This window comes from Dermacentor andersoni, chromosome 7 (assembly GCF_023375885.2).
Source record: "Dermacentor andersoni chromosome 7, qqDerAnde1_hic_scaffold, whole genome shotgun sequence".
Taxonomy (NCBI): Eukaryota; Metazoa; Arthropoda; class Arachnida; order Ixodida; family Ixodidae; genus Dermacentor; species Dermacentor andersoni.
In genome coordinates this window covers 35,984,785-36,006,657 of record NC_092820.1, presented here as the reverse complement: position 1 = coordinate 36,006,657, position 21,873 = coordinate 35,984,785, and positions in this window count along the sequence as shown.

The following is a 21,873-nucleotide window of genomic DNA, read 5'->3' as shown; positions in this document are numbered from 1 at the left end:
ACAGGTCGCTATATTTTAGTGGTCTGCAAAAGTCAAATCTATGTTTGCAATTTCCAACAAGAGGCGTGTTCCATGCTTCACTAAGGTCGCAATGAAACAACTAATAAATTCAATAAGCAGCTTCTGGCATGCGCTCAACGTGCCTTTACCAAGAAGGACGCGTTCTCGTTTTTGTACAGCTGCTTAGGTGAAACGTGCAAAAGGAAACTTCAGCGCAGAGGCTTCTGTCTAAGTACTTGCGAGCAGGGATATTGTTTTCCTTGGTCACACTTGCACCAACATTGATGTAGGCTATCGAATGTGAAACAAAATAATGAAACCTTGTAACTGCCCTAAACTAACTTATTCTCCAGACGGTAAACGTCTCTATTAGAAGTACTGAATGCGACAAAATTTGCAAAGAAGAATATCACGCTTGCAACTCTAATTGAGCAATAAAAACAACATCCTAATTTTCGAAAGTACATTTACTGATACCCGTCAATCGACAAAAATGACACTCAGCGTTCTGAAGTTTACCAGAATGTTACAGCTAGGCTTTTGAAAAACGCTCGCAAATATTTGTCATTTTTGTAAATAGTAAATTCATCAATCAAACTTGGCCGCTTTAGATATTCTAAAACATGCTCGTCCACAGTACTGCGATATTTGTTTTAGGATTAGAGTTACTAAATAGCTGACGTGGTGTTTCAAACTTTTAGAAACATGCCAATTTCCGGGGATTTCGGCACACCATCCAGGCCCTAAATAGATAATTGCATGACTACAGTGACTAGAACATTCTCAAATGCGACGAACATCGTTCATGTAAGTCTAAGCGTTGTTCTTCAAGGCATTTACGCATTTTTCATGTTGAGTAGGAAAATCTGACATGTCCCAGAGACGAAGCTTCCCATTCAAAAGAAAATTGTTTCGAAAGGTTGGGCGTTGCCGCGTAACGATGGCTCTCTAATGATGTCACGAACTCGCCTATTGACACTCATTACGATTGTACTCCCATAAGCACTACCTTATGTGCAAAAGTGCACCAGCAGGTTCTCCATATCGCCTATATATTGCTAGCAGTAGACAGTCTGATCGGGTTGTTGACAAAGGAAAAGGTGACAGAACAAGTTAAAAAATTGTATTCAAGCTTGAACACCCAGGAAAACCTTGTTGTGATGTGATAGATGCAAGCTTCAAACGATAGTGGACTATTCTTTAAGATCCTATGCATATATTTACCTACGTCTGTAGCTGCAGTTCTTAAGAATGCACTTACAGTTAGCTGTGCATGTTTAACAACTAATTTTAAACAAAGAATGCCCGTGATGCTCTGCACACCTTCGATACCTATCCCACCGATTAAGAGTCCGCCCAATGTGCACACGTGAGGGTGGTGTGGCCGGCATCTACTAAGATGAGAAAGACTTGAATTAAAATTTGACAAGGCAGTATCGTTGAACAATGTAACAGCAACAATCCCGCCATGTTGCGTTAAATATGATGACCGCAAATGTTACAGAATACTAATAAGGCGTGGCTGGTTCTCCGTAAGGTAGACAGAGAGCTGTATTAAAGGTCCTCTCACCAGGTTTCCCTGTCGTAAACACACAAGAGCGGCTCGCAAATTAAGTTGTGGCTACAGTGCCTCGAACGTATAAGCGGCTGCGTGGCAGGAAACAGTTGCAAACGGTAGGCCACGTGCCCTTACTCTGGAAGCAGCCGCGCTTTGAGAGAGCCGGTCAATGTGAACTGCTTGCAACGGCACCGACTACTGCACGGGAATTTGGCTCATCATCCAATTACGGAATGCGCGCAATCAGATGTACCGCACGATAAAAATGTACCGAAATAATAGGCGGGGATCATCACGTTAACATGATCTAGGGCCTTTGGTCCTGTAGGGGAGAAGGCAAGCAAGGAATGCCGCTTAAGAACGCCATTCGATGCAGAGGGGGAGAGTCTGTAAGTAGTAACACTCGCTTGCTGATGGCACAGTAGCAAGACAGCTCGATGTCATCTATCCTCTCCCATAGCGAACGTACTCGAGAAGTTGTATTACCGAAACGCTGCCTTTACGGCGCCTTTGCAATATTCAGTGTTTAAATAAAATTTGCAATAGCACCCGGCAAGAGACCCTTTGATCACAGGATCATCGAGCAAGCATTTACCGTGAAGTATAAAACATGCGGTTGGCTTGCTACGCATTGCAAAGCTTGTTACTCTGACCCCATTCCAACACGAAATGAATAACAAAACGAGAAGCATCGATTGCCTTTGCGAATTAATTTATCGCGTTGAAAGTTAATTCGCTCGAGACTTGAGGCACGTAGAATATGCGTAGTGTTGTCTCTGTTAGCAATCAATTCATCTGCATGAATATCACGACGACTGCACAAGCAGCAACCGACATGGTGATGCTAGTATGGTGTCGGTATGTCCAATAAATGCACCGCCGTCATGATCGATGGAAATGCTGCCTCCTCTGGGCTTTGTTAAGCATCTCCGCGAGTGGTATCGATGTTTAAAGGCCATGCCGTACGTACCATTGACGTCAGTGACATGGGTCTGGCGGCTCAACGCCTTGAACGCGTCATTGATGTACTCGTCAATATACCTGGAATGAGACATACGTATTGGTCTTTGACTCTGAGCTCCCAGGTACGGCAGAATATATCCGAAGAATGTTTTTGGCCAACAGAATTTAGATCAAGAGAACTCCTGCTTCGTTAATGAAGGCTGTTTCCGTAATTCATCATTTTATCAAAATGATCACTTTCTGACCGGCATAGGGTGAACTGCACGCTCTTAAATTATGCAGTTTCTTAAATCATGACATGAACCATGAAATATATGTAAGCAGCGAACAATGCTAGAACCAAGTTAAGAAGGTGGTAAGCTGCAAGATAACGTCATAATTATGTACTCTTATCCCCTCCGAGTGTCCATTTTAAACTGCGTGCCAGCAGCTCTACGACGTCATGCGAGTCAACTGGAAAGCGCTAGTCATACACATTGCGACAGAACTGCCGTGCCATGAGCGGCCTGCGTAAACAGCGCGCGAGTGCTTAAAATTATGCTTCAGGTAACGCAAGGCTATGTTAGGTTTGGCTACCTTATATTAGATCTCGTACAGGGGCCTTGCCAGTCGGCCGAGTCGGTCGCCCAGCCACGTCCGCAAAAGCTTTGCCAGTCTGCGACCACACATCTTAAGACTTGCTGTCGGCAACGGTTCTCGCCATTTCACGATTACGTTCGAACACTCTGCCCACGCGGCCGTTCGCAGTTGCGCCAATATGACGCGGCCGTCGCGTCGTCCCAGTAGTATTTTCCGATTTACCCGAACATGCCGTAAAAATGAACTCTGCGTTCATTTCGAAAACATGGCGTTTTTCTTCAAGCGCGCATTTATATTTGCTGAAAAACGAGTAACAGCAACAATTAAAGAAGTTTGCTCACTTGGTTACGCATCTCTTGTGTTTTTAAGAAGTTGTACTATTTCTGCGATATTCCGTAAGGCTCCAGGAGTATGCTCACTCGATCGCAAAGGAAGTTTGGCGTACTGTTCTATTTATTTATGTCCTTGTGTTTCACGTTTCAAAACCCCGATCTCGCTATGACGGCCTCTTGGAGGGATCGCGGAATTCAATTTCACCACCTGGGTTTCTATTATGTGCACGTAAATCCAAGTACCGGAGCCTTCTTGCATTTCACAACCACTAGCGATAGACCACTGCGGCTTGTGCATTACCCATGATGTCGAGCTAAGCAGCGCAACATCCCAGCCAATGGGCTCCTGCTACAAGTGTGCGATGCGGTGATCAAACGCAATCTAAATATATATTTATACTTTGATAGAAACATTTCTTCCTGAAGAGGCACTTCTCTTTACCATAACCATAAACAGCCGCAGCCAGGGTGCCTGTAAGTTGTCCTCGAAAACGCCCACTTCTATGTGGGAACAAATGTACAGCTGTTAAAGTCTGTATTCCAGGTTGTATCTGCGGCTGAAAATATCAAACGAGAATTTCACGAACGGGAATACTCACGTAAGGTAATCGTCGGAAGTGCCTAAGGCACCCTCGCCGCCTTCACGGCTTTTATCCGGGATTGCTTTCTCGATGAAGGTAAACGCAGGAGGCGTGTGTCCACCGTTCCTTTGTTCATTCATGTCTGATGCTGACACCCAGGAGTACTAGCGTCTTTCTGAGAAAGAACGTTGTTGAATGATCGCGCATGCGCACTCCATGCCAAAGATGAAAGGGAAGCAATAAGACGTTGGGCATTTCGGCAACTCGAATGATATCGTAAAGTCGATCTGGAAAAAAACAGACAACAGAGTGCGCCACTATGTCGACGCTAAAGTGCTATATTCAGGGCTAGAAGAGGAGCCCCACTGACACGTGCTGTACTGGCACCGAATCATAAAAGCAAATTTAAGTGAAGCCCTCGCCGAGCCAAAAACCGTAGACACGAACATCTGTTTATTATTGTTTCTTTCAGGAGTAGTGCTAACGCTACTCGGGAGATATTGGCAGTCTTGACGCAACTAGTGAATACACCGAATGAAAAAAAAGGCGACCCAACGAATATACGATGGCGAATCAGAGAGTGTTTTCCCCTATATATTTAGGCCGAATTACGCTTGTAACTGCGAAGCCAACATGTCCATTCCCAGCGGCAGACCTTTCTTGGACCGGCTCAGACTTATCTCCCAGTAGCTCCGCGACACGGCGCTGCTGTCAGGTGCTGAAGATGGCGGTTGTGCTTCACACATACACGGAGAATTACCAACAAAGTGTGATTCGTTTTCTATGAAGCAAAGGATGAACGCCCATTGAAATCCAGAGGGAAATGCAGGCCACATATGTGAAAAGGTGTCTCAGTTTGAGGAGTGTGAGGTGGTGGTGTGAGTTCAGTGCAGTAGAAGGTAATCAAAAAGGAGACAGCTGTTAATTTCTCTCCTCTACAGCTCTTTAGCTACACAAAATGATTGGAGCGTACTGCACCCAACTCGCATGCGAGAGTTAGGGGGTTTAAATCCCGATGCGGCCGTAAGCCAGCCGATTTTTCTAATGGGTAAAGGTGTCCCCTGGCCTGAATGTGTGCTAAATGCGTGTGTGCGTCTTGAAGCGGAGCAATAAAGAAATCCGTGGGTGTGCTTTCCAGGCGCCTCTTGTACCACCGCGTATTATATTCTCTACAGGTAGAACTTATTCTTGAACACAAGTTGGTTGACATTTGACGAAGCTATTGGACAATTAGGACCTCCGTGATGTGCGGTCCTTGGCTTTCAAAGCAAATTTTCGTTTTTTTTTTCTTACACTTTTACACTGTGCTGCTGTTGCTGTTTTTCACGCTGCGTCGGGCGGTAGTTCAGAGCGTGCATATACATGTCGGGAGCGTGGTAGATAGTAAAGGCGATGCGAGACATTCGTTTGCGTTGCCCAAGTTGCGCAAGTGTCATAGCTTGATGGCTTCCTCCTGGGTTTAATGCGGTGCGCGTTTTTGTGCTCCGATGAGGCTTACATCCGTGCGGTATAAAGCAGCAACAGGGTTGCGAAAATAAACAGCTGAAGCTAGCCAATGTTTCTTTCTTTGCCTTTTCTCTTCTTATTCAGTGTATCACGGTTGTCCTGACAGATGTCGGACCGTTTTCGCCAAGCGTCAGATAGTGCCCGAGGTGCCGATGAAAGATCGCGGAATCACTTAATGCTTGAAACATACCCTCTAGACATTCGCTCTCGACTGAAAGTATCCTTTCACATAGGCAGATTTTGCATAACGGCGTTAGGCAAGGCTGTCTAGCTATCCAAGCAATGATAGACGTTAAACATCCAAGGCACGTGTAAGTGACGACAGTTCTCTCCGTAAACACAGCCTCGCTCCGGCTCGCTTCCGTGTATCTTTAGTTGCGCATAGAGACTTGACGTAATGCTACAGTGCTGTTTCTTGGCAAAATGCCTCACACCAAAAATATTTTCCACCCAACCGAGTTCGAGGAACAAACGCGTAAGCACTCCAAGTCCGCTTGCAGTCATCATGCGGCTGAGGCACCTCAGACCCGTCTCACCGTACTGGAACGAACATTAATTACTAAACATAAAAGATAGGTGGCCCGAACGAGCACGCGACGTTACTTCAATAAATTTAAATATTTTACCTGTAAACAACCACCGTGTATTTCCCGCTGCACGTGTCACCAGCTGGCACCACGCTAGCGCGGTCACCATTATCGCTCCGGAAAGTAATATGGGTAGTGGCTGCCGGAATGTTCTTTTTTTTTTCTGGTGCGAGAGACCCTGCCGCTAATTTGCGTCGTTATCCACGAAGTACTGCTGCGTGAATTGCAAAAATCCTGCGCAAGGAAGGGTTGTTTCCCACGTGTCTGCGTCACCACATTATTCTATGGGACGATTTTAATCTCGCCTATCATCACAGGGACAATCCTGAACGGAATTGTAAAATCTTGATGTCTGAACCATGTAGACCGGACCACATTTATCAACGGTATCTTGCGGTACAAGTTTAATGCCTGACAGACGCAGCTGCCGTAGAAAGGAAAATTTGAAATTACGTGCATGCCTATCGCCGAAAAGACAAGGAAGTTGTTGCGGCAACTAAAGCTGAGAGAGCATCGAAGTTGACTACACGCCGGAATTCCGTACATTGGCCTCAGGAAGTGCATCTACAGGCACATATAGTGAGCATTCTTCAATGACGTCGTTTTGTGGTAAGAACCAAACGATTGCCTCACTAAATGCCCTCTTTGGTGAGTCAGCTTTCGAAGTTTGCTCAGAGGACGAGCTTACTCGGGTCGTATATCTAGGTGCTCTATATTCACGTTGATTCATCATAAGAAAGCTATAACAACGAAATTCACCTGTAGTAAACGTTGTCCTTCCAGTAATCTTCATTCTTACTGCCTGCATGACGGCTTTCACCTCCTTGTCAAGTGAGGGGCATTTCCCGGAAGAGCGTATTTTCAGACAAAGCATGCGTTTCTGAAGTATACAAACGCAAATTAAATTCTCCTCTATTTTCAACTTGTGTGTCTCAGATATGGGCGCTTCATTTAGATTTATGTTGGGTGGCTGCATTTACGATGTTGAAAATCAAAGACTACGCCTTCCGAACAGCTGTAACTGCTAAGATGTATTTGGCGCGGCGCACGCGTGTACTCTTCGAGGGCCATAGATGTTATCTTCGCTAAAGATTTGTTTTTTCTGTGGTAGCAAATTTTTATCGGAAGCATTTAAAAGCGGTTAAAAATTAGTAAAGGAAAACAATATTATGCCCATCCAGTACACATATGGGCATTGTGTAAGGACATGTGGGTACATGGAGTAGTATAAGACTCCAATTACAGGTAAAAGGCTACTGTTTTTTTCTCGGTTCATCCGTGTACTCGCAGCGTAATGGAAACTGCACTGGGCATGCGCGCGAAGAGACGTGAAGCACCCACCTTTTCGGCAACACAGCAGCAGCCACAATCAGCAACGAAGTGCGGGATGGTTCGCCTCAAAAGCTTCAGTTTAAAAAAAAGAATACCACAATCGCAGGGGCTCACCCTTAACTGTCTTTCAATCTGCATGAATGCCTACTATGGCTGTGCTTCGAGTTTACCACCATTCCCGGACATGAGACGCGTTTGTCCGGTGTCTGTGTTTATCCATGTCCTGCGCTACGAATGAAGAACACGTGCCAAGCCGTGGTTACTGAAGTCAGGTTGCGATCCTTGGGAGCGATGACGCCATAGTCGTAAATTATGTCTCACACTCAGCACAAGTGAAGTGAGCTTATGGATAAAATGATGAAACAAGTAAAGAAGCTCTGACATGCTGCTCAGCGAATGCCCGAAGGGTAAAATTCGGCTAGTTCGGCTGGTCGACGCCGCCGCCGAGATTCAAGGTCCGGCCGCCAGCTGAGGAAGGGAGGCTCCGGTCGTGCTAGCATCCCGGCTGCCCGTGTCCCTTGAAAAGCTTCCTCTCTCTCTATCACCGTGATTCAATTGCAGGGTGCACGAAGGATTGATTAAAAGCCTTAATTGATTATTGTACAAGTAAGTCAGTTGATATTGATGCATTTGATACAGAAGCGGGCACGTCCTGTGCTACCGGGGCTTAGCGGAGAGACGAGAACTAGGAGTCGGATTCCTCATTAATAAGAACATAGCTTGTAACATACAGGAATTGTATAACATTAGAAACTTAATACGAGGTACAAAATGAAGGTTGTACAGGTCTACGCCCCTACATCCAGTCATGATGACCAGGAAGTCGAAAGCTTCTATGAAGACATCGAATCGCCGATGGGTAGAGTCAAAACAAAATACACTATACTGATGGCGATTTCAATGCCAAGGTAGGCAAGAAGCAGGCTGGAGAAAAGGCAGTGGGCGAATACGGCATAGGCACTAGGAATAGCAGGCCAGATTTATTAGTAGAGTTTGCGGAACAGAATAATATACGGATAATGAATACCTTCTTTCGCAAGCGGCATAGCCGAAAGTGAACGTGGATGAGCCCGAACGGTGAGACTAGAAATTAAATAGAGTTCATACTCTGTGCTAACCCTGGCATCATACAAGTTGTGGACGTGCTCAGTAAGGTGCGCTGCAGTGACCACAGGAAGGTAACAACTCGAATTAGCCTAGACTTGAGGAGTGAACGGAAGAAACTGGTATATAAGAAGCCGATCAATGAGTTAGCGGTAAGAGGGAAAATAGAGGAATTCCAGATCAAGCTACAGAACAGGTATTCGGCTTTAACTCAGGAAGAGGAGCTTAGTGTTGAAGCAATGAACGACAATCTTGTGGGCATCATTAAGGAGTGTGCAATAGAAGTCAGTGTTAACTCCGTTAGACAGGATACCAGTAAGCTATCGCGGGAGACGAAAGACCTGATCAAGAAAGGGCGATGTATGAAAGCATCTAACCCTGCAGCTAGAATAGAACTGACAGAACTTTCAAAGTTAATCAACAAGCTAAGACAGCTGACATAAGGAAGTATAATATGGAAAGAATTGAACAAGCTCTCAGGAACGGAGGAAGCCTAAAAGCAGCGAAGACGAAACTAGGAATTGGCAAGAATCAGATGTGTGCGTTAAGAGGCAAAGCCGGCAATATCATTACTAATATGGATGAGATAGTTCAAGTGGCTGAGGAGTTCTATAGAGATTTATACAGTACGAGTGGAACCCACGATGATCATGGAATAGAGAAAAGTCTAGAGCAATTCGAAATCCCACAAGTAACGCCGGAAGAAGTAAGGAAAGCCTTGGGAGCTATGCAAAGGGGGAAGGCAGCCGGGGGGGATCAGGTAACAGCAGATTTGTTGAAGGACGGTGGGCAGATTGTTCTAGAAAAACTGACCACCCTGTATACACAATGCCTCATGACCTCGAGCGTGCGGGAATCTTGGAAGAACGCTAACATAATCCTAATCCATAAGAAGGCGACGTCAAAGACTTGAAAAATTATAGACCGATCAGCTTACTGTCCGTTGCCTACAAAGTATTTACTAAGGCAATTGCAAATACAATCATGAACACCTTAGACTTCCGTCAACCAAAGGACCAGGCAGGATTACGTAAAGACTACTCAACAATAGATCATATTCACACTATCAATCAGGTAATAGAGAAATGTGCGGAATATAACCAACCATTATATATAGCTTTCATTGATTATGAGAAAGCGTTTCATTCAGTCAGAACCTCAGCAGTCATGGAGGCATTGCGGAATCAGGGTGTAGACGTAAAAATACTGAAAGATATCTATAGCGGCTCCACAGCCACTGTAGTCCTCCATAAAGAAAGCAATAAAATCCCTATAAAGAAAGGCGTCAGGCAGGGAGATACGATCTCTCCAATGCTATTCAAAGCATGTTTACAGGAGGTACCCCGAGACCTGGATTGGGAAGAATTGGGGATAAAAGTTAATGCAGAATACCTTAGTAACTATCCATTGGCTGATGATATTGCCTTGCTTAGTAACTCAGGGGACCTATTGCAATGCATGCTCACTGACCTGGAGAGGCAAAACCGAAGAGCGGGTCTAAAAACTAATCTACAGAAAACTAAAGTAATGTTTAACAGTCTCGGAAGAGGGCAGCAATTTAAAATAAGTAGCGAGGCACTGGAAGTGGTAAGAAAATCCTGTCTGCAGTCACTACCTGTCCTACTTAGGACAGGTAGTGACTGCTGATCCGGATCATGAGAGTGAAATGATCAGAAGAATAATAATGGGCTGGGGTGCGTTTGGCAGGCATTCGCAGATCATGAACAGCAGGTTGCCATTATCCCTCAAGAGAAAAGTATATAACAGCTGTGTGTTACCAGTACTCACGTACGGGGCAGAAACCTCGAGGCTTACGAAAAGTGTTCTACCTAAATTGAGGACGACGCAACGAGCTATGGAAAGAAGAATGATAGGTGTAACATTCAGGGATAAGAAAAGAGCAGATTGGGTGAGGGAGCAAACGCGCGTTAATGACATCTTATTTAAAATCAAGAAAAAGAAATGGGCATGGGCAGGACATGTAATGAGGAGGGAAGATAACCGATGGTCATTAAGGGTTACGGACTGGATTCCGAGGGAAGGGAAGCGTAGCAGGGGGCGACAGAAAGTTAGGTGGGCGGATGAGATTAAGGAGTTTGGAGGGTCAACATGGCCACAATTAGTACATGACCGGGGCAGTTGGAGAAGTATGGGAGAGGCCTTTGCCCTGCAGTGGGCGTAACCAGGCTGATGATGATGATGATGAGGACGATGATGATGATGATGGTGATGATGATGATGGTGATGAAGTCAGTTGAGAGCGCGGCGAAATGAACGTGCCGTAGGCCCCACAAGTTTCCTTCGAAGATCAGAGAAGCTGTAATAGATGTTAAGGAAAAGATAGAGATGGTTAAATTTTAGGCATAGAGCTACACACATGCTCGAAGTGTTCACCAAGAGTATATGTGTGGTCTTCCAGGTTCCCTCCTCAGTCATTCACCAGTGTCTACGGATGAGTTTCCTGCCACTGTAAGCTTGTTAGCGCAGACCAGACTTGAATCTCTTGTGCGCAGGACCATCTGCCATAAACAAACTGTCCCAGCTGGTTCTTCAGCTTGCCCTTGTGTCGGCCCAGCCTTTGACTTAACTTCTTCAATTCGATAAAATTTCACGTGTTTGGGTATCGACGAAGTGTGCCCCATGTTTTGATTTGCTTTTTTCGTCTGTTCGCAGTCCTCATTTTCTCACTCTTGCATGTATTTTATGGCGTCAGTAATAAAAGTGCTAAAGTATGCTATTGCATCGTCTACGCTAAGTTTGCTTATCTATTAACGAATTAGACATGTTGATTTCTTCAAATACGACGAATTGGCCGAAGCTAACATCAGCATAGGAATTTGCCAAGGTCAGGCGTGTTGCTGCATTAGAGTGGACGCTACTGTCAAGTGTTCATTGCCTAAACAGATCGTATAACGTTCCTTTCCAAGTAGAGAAGAAGCCCACACGGGCCAAGCGCCGAATCAATAGAACAATACTTATTGTGTGACAAATTACAATAGGTGGTCTCCTCTTTATTAACCACTCACCGGAGGTTACTAGAACATGTTCCATGGGCTTACCTTTGGCGTCGCACCGTGAGTCTCGCTAGAAATTTTGAGCATTCACCACCAGCATTCACTCACCAGTCATAATATAGTATGTTTAATAATACGCCAGTAGATTGAAGGTGAAGAGAATGAATTGTAACCAATCTGTCAGTTAGAATTACTTGTACAGACAGTGACTCGAGCATAAATTTAAGTTGTGGATTGTAAGTGACAATCTCGTTTGCACAGTTATTGCCATACGCGCCAACGAGGCAATTCCTTCGTCATAGTATCTTTAGATGGCCGATCAGCGGAAGTTTGATTGGTCAGAGTTTAAAGGCCCCTCCTTGACTCAATGATACTTTAGCATTATGTTCAAGGAATAGTTTAGGAAGTTCATCAAGGTTTTAATTATCCCTCTCGCATTGCAATACATTATCCGCAATGCCACAGCAGTACTACTAAAATGAAAGTGTTCCACGTGCCAAGGTAGAGTATTTGAAAAAAAGAACAGTATTTAGAACTAAGTGATCTAAATTTAGGTTGTCAAAGAACATTAAAAGCAGAAACAATACCTTCTTTAGCCACACAACTCCAAGCGAAAAAAGTGTTTTCCTCTAAAGCGCATTTATTGCCATTAAGCAACACATGCAAAGGGAAGCGCAATCGTTTTAAACCAAGTTTTGGCTTTTCATGCACGGGGCCTACTTTTTATTAAAGTAAACCTTTAAGCGTGCAGTACCCACTTGGTTACATTTTTTCTTAATTGGCAAATGACAGTATTTACGCGCACTTTAACGAGTTGTCTAGAAAACACTAACGGCTCGGCACACCAATTGTTCACTGCGGTTAAAACTAATTCCGAGGTTTTTCGTGCAAGAACCATGACCCGATCAAACGAATAGCGAATTTAGCGGGCCAGCGCATAAATTTTGACCATCGGGGCTTCTGTAACGAGCATCTAAATTCAAGTAATCGAGAGCCTTTTTAGAGTGCGCTTTCATCGAAATACGGTGGTGCCATCCGGAATTGTACCCGGGACTTCAAACTATTGCACCCCATCGCGCATGTGTAGTGCAAGAATTATGCACCAATGAAAAATATTTTCTGCTGTCAGTATACGTTCACGTTCTGAGAAATGTTGTCCTTAGCGTTTGACAGCTGACTTTGCGCTGAACATGGCAATATATTCGCACCACCCTTGCGTCGACGCGTCTTGATCTCAGAAAGCCTCCAGTTTCAAAGCTCAAGCTGAGTGTCAAAAAGACCCGTTTTAGGTGGGAACAAATGTACAGATGTTAAAACCTATTATATGGGCCGTGTCTAAGGGTAACAGCATTCAATGACAAAATTGACAATGGTAAAGCTCACGTTGTGTAGGCGCCCAAAGTAGATGAAGCTCCGTGGGTACAGTCACAGCTTGTACTTGGTGTTTCTTCACCCTTCATGGTTAAGTCAAGGGGCGTGTATTTGTTGCTGCTTTCTTCAGCCATTCCTGATGTTTTGATGTCCTATACCTGGCGTGTATTATCGACTGAGCGTTGTTGAATCACCTCACTTGCGCATTCAATGCAAACAAAGAACCAAACTAATAAAACTTTCGTCACTTGGGCTTTTCGATTAAAATGATACCTCATATCTGGAAAAATATAGACGTTTGAGTCCCCCACTTGCTTGACGCCACTTTACAAATTTTGGATCTCCAGCAGAGGCACCGCGATTACCCGTGCGATCTATCCGCCAAATCATCTCACTAAACTAAACCTCACTTACTACAAAAAAGTGCACTTACCGGACGATATTGCTAATTTTCTTTCATGCTCCTCTTAAAGTGAAGCGCACATCTTGCTTGGATAAAATTGTTGCTCGTGTAAGCCCTCATGGAAGCGCAGGAGGTAACCAAACTAAGTTAACCCGAACTAGCGTATGATTACCAGATCTATGGTGTTGGGCTGCTGAGCCGCATGTCGCGGCATCAAATTCCGGCCATGGCGGCTGCCTTTTGATGGGTGGGGAATGCGAAACTACCCGTGTACTTAGATTTAGGTGCTCGTTGAAGAAGCCAAGGTGGTCTAAATTCTCGAAGCCCTCCACTATGGCATGCCTCGTGATGAGAAAGTTGTCTTGGCACGTAAAACCCCATAATTATTTTCATTACCGAGGCTACAATTCTGCTCACTGCTGTGGCATTCTCTCGCTCAGTTGAAATGAAGCAGGTCGTTTTTATCACCTGACGAGTGCCTCAAGTTGCAGTGCTGTCTTCGCTAAACCCTAGCAATGCAGAACTGCAACTGCTTCGCACTTGCCGCAGCTCTTCGGTAGCGAACGCTCATGCGCCGTGGATAGTCAATATCTAAAGTCATACCCCACACATTAGGGACAGTTTTGTGTGATTTCTGTACAGTCGTAAATTGCGTTTCACGCCCAGCACGACGAGTGGTGCTGTCGTTAAACAAAATACGTTGCTGCCCACTCTGTACCTCATAGATTTGTGTTTTACAAGCTTTAATCAAATATGGATGAAATAGAACCAAGTTCGAAACCATTATAACAGTTGCGAGAATGGAGCCACAACAAATGAGGGACCACTAGCACAAACAAACCGAGTGAGCAGTCGAGTCAGTTTTCCCTTTGCTCTCGCCGTGAGCGGATTCACGGTCCTGTTTTCGCCATCGTAAGAAATACAAGGGGGACAGTTGCCATTTACTGGTGTTTTCATTGCTTCATGAAAATATTTTCGGTACAAAAGATCACACCGCTGCAAACATGAATGAATATTGAGAAGGAATAGTGGAAAGTTACAACGGCGATGACTTTTGAGCTTGTTATACATCGTGCTGGTCTCAGTGTGCTATCTGTATTTGCTGCAGCTGTGCCAGTTGAAAATACCTGATACTGAGAAAGAGCATGTGATTTTGACCCGCTACTGGCTCAGACGTTAATTTATTGAAGTAAATTATGTATGTTTTTATTGCGTAACCAAGAGTGAAAAGTCTCGCAACAGGGTGATTGCAGTGGAAGAGCAAATGCAGTCTCGCAGAAGGGTATCAGTCTACATGCGACACGCACTCAGATCACATAGAGAGCCCACAGATGCTCGTTAGATGATACAAGCGTAGTCAAGTAATTGACATCTTCTGGAAAACAGATAGGTGGGCTAGTTGGTACTGCATAACTTCAGGAAAAGTGCGCAAAGGCCCATATACGACAACAGAAGAGAAGAATTGTCTCTTTGTTCACTTCAATTGTAATACGTGCCTTTTTGCACTTTGCCTCAAGTAATGCAACTCTTGCTACTACCAGATACCGGTTATTTTTTGGTCTATAATACCTTTCGGAAACGATATACGTGACAGTTTGGCCTTCGTAGAGGAATATGTGGTCCAAATGCCAAACGGAACGGCATTTCATTCCCTGCTTACTGTCATCGATGCTTTCTAAGAAAATCTGTCAATAAAAATTGATATCAAACGCTAATATAGCTGGACATTGTTCACTAAATTGCGTATAGCTCACAAGTAGACATTTATTTCAACTTACTCAAAACATTGGCCGCGGCGTCACACTGCTTAGCAAATACTTTTATTTATATAATATCTTACTTGAAAAAATGAATAACACTGTTTCTACTTGTTTGCCACGATGTTGATGCCACTAAGCGTGTTGAACACAGTTTATACAAACCTAGGCGAAACAAATTATTGGTTGTCAAGGAAAAACGCACCGCACCCAATGTTGCCATTACGATTGCCTGCCTGAATGAACAAAAATATATAACGTGATTTCACCTTCGCTTCGAACCTTTTGCCGCCTTGCTCTACAGGCCGCCACTGCGTCGCCTACTCTATGACTTACCTTTCTGATTCGATAATATTTTCCGTGCTTTAGTATCGACGAAGTATACGCCATGCTTTGTTTTCTTTCTGCAATCCTCATTTGTTGCAATCCTCTTGCTGCAATCCTCATTCCACAAATTTGCCGGTCTTTAGCGTGTATGGTATTTCCTTTATGGAACGATAAATTTTAACAAAAAACGTTAAGGGTGCCGTACGTGACTGAAAATTCGACGTCGGTGTCGGCATCCTGCGCCGGTGTCCCGGTGAGCGAAAGTTTTCGTATGGTATGGAGCATCGAACGCGTAATGTGAAGGCGTGGGATCCTTCCCCACTTGCGGCAAGTTGTTTTTTCATGAACTTTGAATTCCATTAATTTATCATTTCTTTAATTGAATTAGTGCGGAACGGTTTATGGGAGAGATTCTGGGCGTGTGCGTATGTTTGCTAGCAACAGTTGCCTTTCATTCCTTTCCCCCTATTCTTCCTTGTCCCAATGTGGAGAACAGTTTTGGTATCGGCACCGAATGAAGCGTAAACAGCGGAGTGCGTTTCCGAAGCGGAACAAAAGTTTAGCGTGCACCATCTGCCAGTCATCAGCATTGAGAGGCGGACAGGTCTGGCTTGACCTCACCGGTCGATGATGCTGGCCCTTCACTGCGAAATGTATCTCCTCTATTTCGTTTCTCTTTAGTTTCAAAGTGAGAAAATAAAATCAAAGAAAGCAGATTCGAAAATATCGCTTTATAGCGCGAGCATCATTGCCCAGTGCAGTAAGACTAACCGACGGCGCCCACATTTCTTTGTTATGAGCCGGACGCGGGCTCCGCTGTTCGCGTTTCTTGTGGCACAGATAGTAAATCTGCAACTAAAGCAATACGAGACAAGACGTACTTTTCACCTCGATAAGAGGCTTCTCTTATTAACAACTAAGGTTCCACTAAGATGCGAGTTAATCATCGGTATTTTCACCTTGAAGTGACAGTGAAAAATACAGCAGCAAGAACCGCCAGTTACGGAACCAACTCTTTATTGTGCGAAACTGCACCCACAAAACAAGTTACACCCTGCCTGAATGATAACAGCGAGCACATGCATCAACTGTCACAAAACTCATCTGCGACTCAAGCGAGTCAATCATTTGTAATTGTTTAGTCGAAGATTCCAGACTAAGCGCATTCGCTCAAGCGCCTAAAGAATGTGGAACACTATTCACGTCACGCATGCAGTCTGATTACAGAAGGCTCCACTATAACATAGAGCAGACAAAATCAGTGAGGCTGACTCGGAAGGTTCTGATTCATGCAAGCGCGTCATGCATGGAGCGATAACTAAACACTTTAGGCGGTGACACGGGTTCACCGGAAAAAGAAAGTACAAGTGTTAATGCGCCCACATTAAAAAGTATTGTTCGAGGGCTAGGAGCACAAAACGAGTGCGTAGACCAAAAGAACACGTGCAAAAAAAATTTTTGTATAGTTCGAAATAAGAGCTTTTCAGTCAGTGCACGTCGGTTTATAGGGGTGCATACCCAATCATAGTCGCTGGCATGGCATTCGACGAAGCGCCGCCGAAGATTGCAGCGTTGTCTGACCATCCTTGGTTGGATCTTGATGCCTAGGACGGCGAGTTGTGAACCTGCGACACAAGGGTTATTCTGCGACGCTAAGGTGCCCTAACACGTCTTGTGTTCGATGTACGTGCTTGTTCCAGTCGTCCTTGTCAAGTGACCACCACCTGCACGGATTTGGGGTTCTTACCATGTATTCATATCTGTCATCGACTGCGCGGTTAAAGATTCATTCATGACGGAGTAGTCGGGTCCTCCGTCCACTAAAGTGGCCACTGCGCGGCGACAGCGTCGATGTTGGTGGTTCATTGTCTTACATTACTTATTTCGAGGTTTCTGATCAAGGCTACATGGCACTGTCCCACTGTTTCTTGGCGTCGTCAGGTATCACTTTGGAACTGAAGTACTAAAGCGCCAAACAGACGACACAAGAAGAGTCACGGACGAGCGCTTGCTAACAACTGATGCAACTCGTCAACTGATGCAACAACTCGTCCGTGTCTCTTGTGTCGTCTGTTTGGCGCTTTAGTACTTCAGTAACATGCAGCAACTAGCCCAACAAGAAGTTCTGCTGGAATATCATTGTGGAAGCATGGAATTTCTTTCGGAGCTTCGTCGAAATGGCAGAAGGTCCACCCTCCTTCGCGTGGACTGATGTTCCGTTGGCGGCGGAGGACCTTCGACACTGCAACAAGAAATAACCGCACCTCCATAGATTGCTGTGCTTATAGTTTAGAGGATACGGAACACATATCAGTCACGTATTGGCCCAGTGTGCACTGGGTGCTGCAGTGAGAGACAGTGCTTTGGCGACGGTGATCGAGAAAGTCGTCCTGGTCTCCGCCGAGTAGCAGCCAAGCAGTGAGCATTTTCACGGGGTCATACGTCTTGGTGTGGGTGCTGAGAGTTGAAGCATAACCTCATAGTGTCATGTCACGTTATGGGTGTAGGCAACGGACGTGTCCGGTTTCTTCGCAGTAGCAGCAGAGTGAATAGTCGTTAGGTGCTGGCGCGAAGGCGTACGCAGACGGCTGAAGACGGCGACGTAGGCCATCACTCCAGCATACAGCTAAGGCAATTCCGTGACGGCTAATGGCTGCTGGAACTCCTCTCAGATGGCGTCAGCAATTATGGTTACCTGAGGCTCCGACGAAGAGAACATATTAAGTAGTTCTTCGCGTGCAACTGCTCTGTTTGTCTTTCGGAGTTCATCAAAGCTTAGTACTTGAATTTTTCCTCTCGGCCAGAACATTAGGCGAAAAATGTCGCCGAGTGGGTTTTCCAACGCCTTTTCGATACCCGGGGCTTCCGTTAGGAACTTCGTAATAGTCTTGGCCGGTTTACGTATCAATCCGGCGTAAACAACTTGCTTCAAAACCAGACGTGGAAGAATGCTTCCAACTCTGACATGCGCGGGTCAGTGTAGATGAATTAACAGTTGATTTCTGCCCTGAAGAACACGTTGTTCTCATTCAACTTCTGCCCACTCCTTGGGCATGGCGCTAGAGAATGTTTGTAGAAATCTACTGCGAAAATGCGAAACCGCACCATCTCACATTTAATTCCTAAACACAGTGGTTTTTGCGTAAGGTTCGCGGCCAGCTTTTCAGATCTCCAAACGGTGATCAGTGAATGGTCGGTGGCTTCATTGGCTTTTGCAGCACACGTCCCTGCAGGTGACATGGGTACTCTCATTGTGGCAGTTGTCTGGGCCATGACCTTCCTAGCCTTCTCGGGCAGAGGGGCGTACTTGACCGATAGTCGTAGCCTGCGGATAGTTGGCCCGTCCATATCAATTTTCACGTCATTGTCACGGCTGGTAGGATTTATCCGGTGTCCACGAAACACCTCTACGAGAGATCACATTGTAGTGACGGTGAACAGCACAGTTAGAGGAACCATGAGTCATGAAGGACTCTTTATTGGGCGAACCGGAACCCACAAAACAAGGTACATTCGGGCACAAGGATAGTGCCGGGCAAATGAATCGATCGTCCAACAAATTATTTGCGATTGAGGAGCATCGAATATTGTCACATTATTCGTGGAAGATTTCAGCGTAATCGTTGGTGCTCGCGTGTCTTCCAGAATGCACAAATGAATTCGCAATGCGCGTGCAATTTGAATACAAAAGCCTCGACTACAAGTTAGGAAAAAGATAGAATCGACAACAATATTGCAGAACGTTTTGATAAATGCTGTTGCCTCATGCCCTGAGCTGTAACTTAACATTTGTTATTCGGTGAAACACGTTCGCTGGAAAAAATGGCCAGGCTTAGCTTGGTTAAGCCAAGAATGCGTTGCATATTTGGGAGTTGGGAGGAGCGGGAGTCAGGTGGTGGCTGCGGCCGCGCGCGACCGCGCGTGTTGGGGCCCAGCTTTTGCTCCGTGACGTCACACGCCGGCACAGCGCCCATAGCGGGAGGAGCGGGAGTCAGGTGGTGGCTGCGGCCGCGCGAGTTGGGGCCCAGCTTTTCCTCCGGCTGTTGTGACGTCACGTCACGTGGTTGCGCTAAAGGTTAATGGTGGCTGCCCGGCCGCGCCCAAGGGCTGAACTGAGTGACTGCAATATGCAACGCATAAAAGATACAGAAGGACGCATGTCAATAATAGAAATAAAAACTGCATCGCACTCGTCTTGTCATTGCTTGCAGGGATGCGTTTGTCAAATAAGGCTAAAAAATTGCACAGCTGTAGTTAGAGCGAAGCGCAAGTCAAAAGCGACAACTCCCAAGTGAATAAGAAACCGGACTTTAAATCTAACAAAGTTTCCACCAGAATACGACAATAACTAATATAGTCGTACTGGAAGAAGATATATAGTTAAGCTGGAAATGATTTGAGTCTAGTATAGCCTCACTGTTGTCATCAGCACTGTAAAGATTGAGTCTTCGGTATCAATACAAGAGAAAAAGAGAACCGAAAATGACGTTGATTCAATAATATGTAAGGGAACTAAGTTTTCCCATGCCTGTGTCTATATATGGTCCTAAAGGCAGACTCTGGAAGGGAGGAATGCCTAAGGACCTGAATTATTGGAAGAGATTAGTTTTATTAGTTTTTAGATGACAAGAACACAGTGCCTCCTTTATTAAGTGGTTCGTAATGAGAGGTGCACTACAGAATCTTTAAGAGCAAGGTTATAAAGCTTGGTGACTAGTACACTGTCAAACGCTTGCACAAAACTCAATGAGGTGTCAATGATCTTGTGCGAACATTGCAACCTTCTATTAGCAAAAAACACAAAATTGCGACTCATTAGGGTTTGTCTAGAAATGAGGTTGCTAAAGCTACGTTGGCGAACAACTTAGTTCTGGTAACAGTGGGTTCTAGTTAGGACCTGCTGTAGACTTCGATATTCAAGATATGCAAGCATGACAAATTTTGCTGGAGACGACGTTTTGTCTCGTAATTACGAAAAATTAAGCGGCATACTTTACGCCTCGCATTTTACTCAGCAGTTTTAAACGTCAAAAGAGGCCCGTCAATCCACATGATGCTAGTTTCTCGCCCCTGTGGGAGGGGAGAATGTCAGTACTATTTTCCTGCATGACTTCATGGTCACATTCCTACGCAGCATCCGTGGGTGATTTACTTCACTTTCGAACCAGTTACACTGTTACGACTGCCCACCCCTATGCGTCACGAGATGTGCGATCAGTTGAGATTCATCTGTAAACGAACCTCCACACAAGTGGTCCATAATATTTCTAATATAATAAGGTTTTCTTTCTTTGCGGACCGATTCCCACACTGCTTGCACTCGTACAGCACTTTACCCTCGTGAATACGTTGGTGGCTTCGGAGATATGAGCTGCGCTTTAAGGAGAGATGACAGATTTTGCAAACGAAAGGTCTGTCGCTACTATGCGACCCGAGATGCCTGGTAAGTTCCCATTTGCTTTTGAATGGTTTAGTACATAGTTGGCAAATATGGGGTTTCACTCCTGTGTGAATCTTTTCATGGCTATGGAAACTCCGCCTGTGCGCGAAAAACTAATGACATATTTTGCATTTGTAGGGTCTCTCACCTGTATGCGTGCGGTAACGTGCAGTTAGAGTAGCAGTTCTGCTTAACAATTTACCACATATTACGCATTTGTGGTTCGACTTCTTGACAGACAATTGATCATATGCTCTGAACATGGGGGCTGTACCGTCCGTGATTTCGTTGGGTTGCCCGTGTGAGGTGTCCCATCTGCTGAAAACCTTTCCACTGACAGAGCAGGGCACTTGCTGTTTTCTTCCTCCGGTTCCAATAGCATTCCTGGAAGGATAGGGACAAATTAGCTCAAAATGGCCGATTCGTCTTATGGGACGACAAAAAGATTTTGACCCATTGAGAGTTTGACAAACTAAATCGGTCCCTAATGGTAAGGCGACTCGCTCAATCTTAGAGCTAATTTTCTGCATTGATATTAAGCGCTCTATGTAGGCTCTAGATTGGCAGAAATTGAACACTGGTCGTTACGGTGGCCTGTGATGCTAAACTGGAAAGTAAGAACTTCCCTCGTACGAGATGCCAGCATAACAGAAGCTTTGCATTATCTAATACGTCATGTATATCCTACATGAAACACGTGCAGGAGAGTAGAAATATCTGTCAGTGATGGTAGGTAAAAGTACCCGGTCTAAGTATTGAAAATGTAACTCCGTCTTCAGCAACCTAACAAGCAGTATTCAAGCAAAAGTCCAGAAACGTGCCCTCGGAAGCGATACATTTGGCATTGAAAAGACTGTTTGCGTCCCATAGAATAGGTCTCCGTTTTATTACGCAGCTCTTAAAAACCCATTCTTGCGGGGAGCGTCGGCGGCGTGACTGAGCGAATGAGCGCAAGAGCGAAAAATGAAAGAGCGAACGTGGAGTGGCAGGAGAAGCAAGCCTTGAAGGGCGGAGACCAA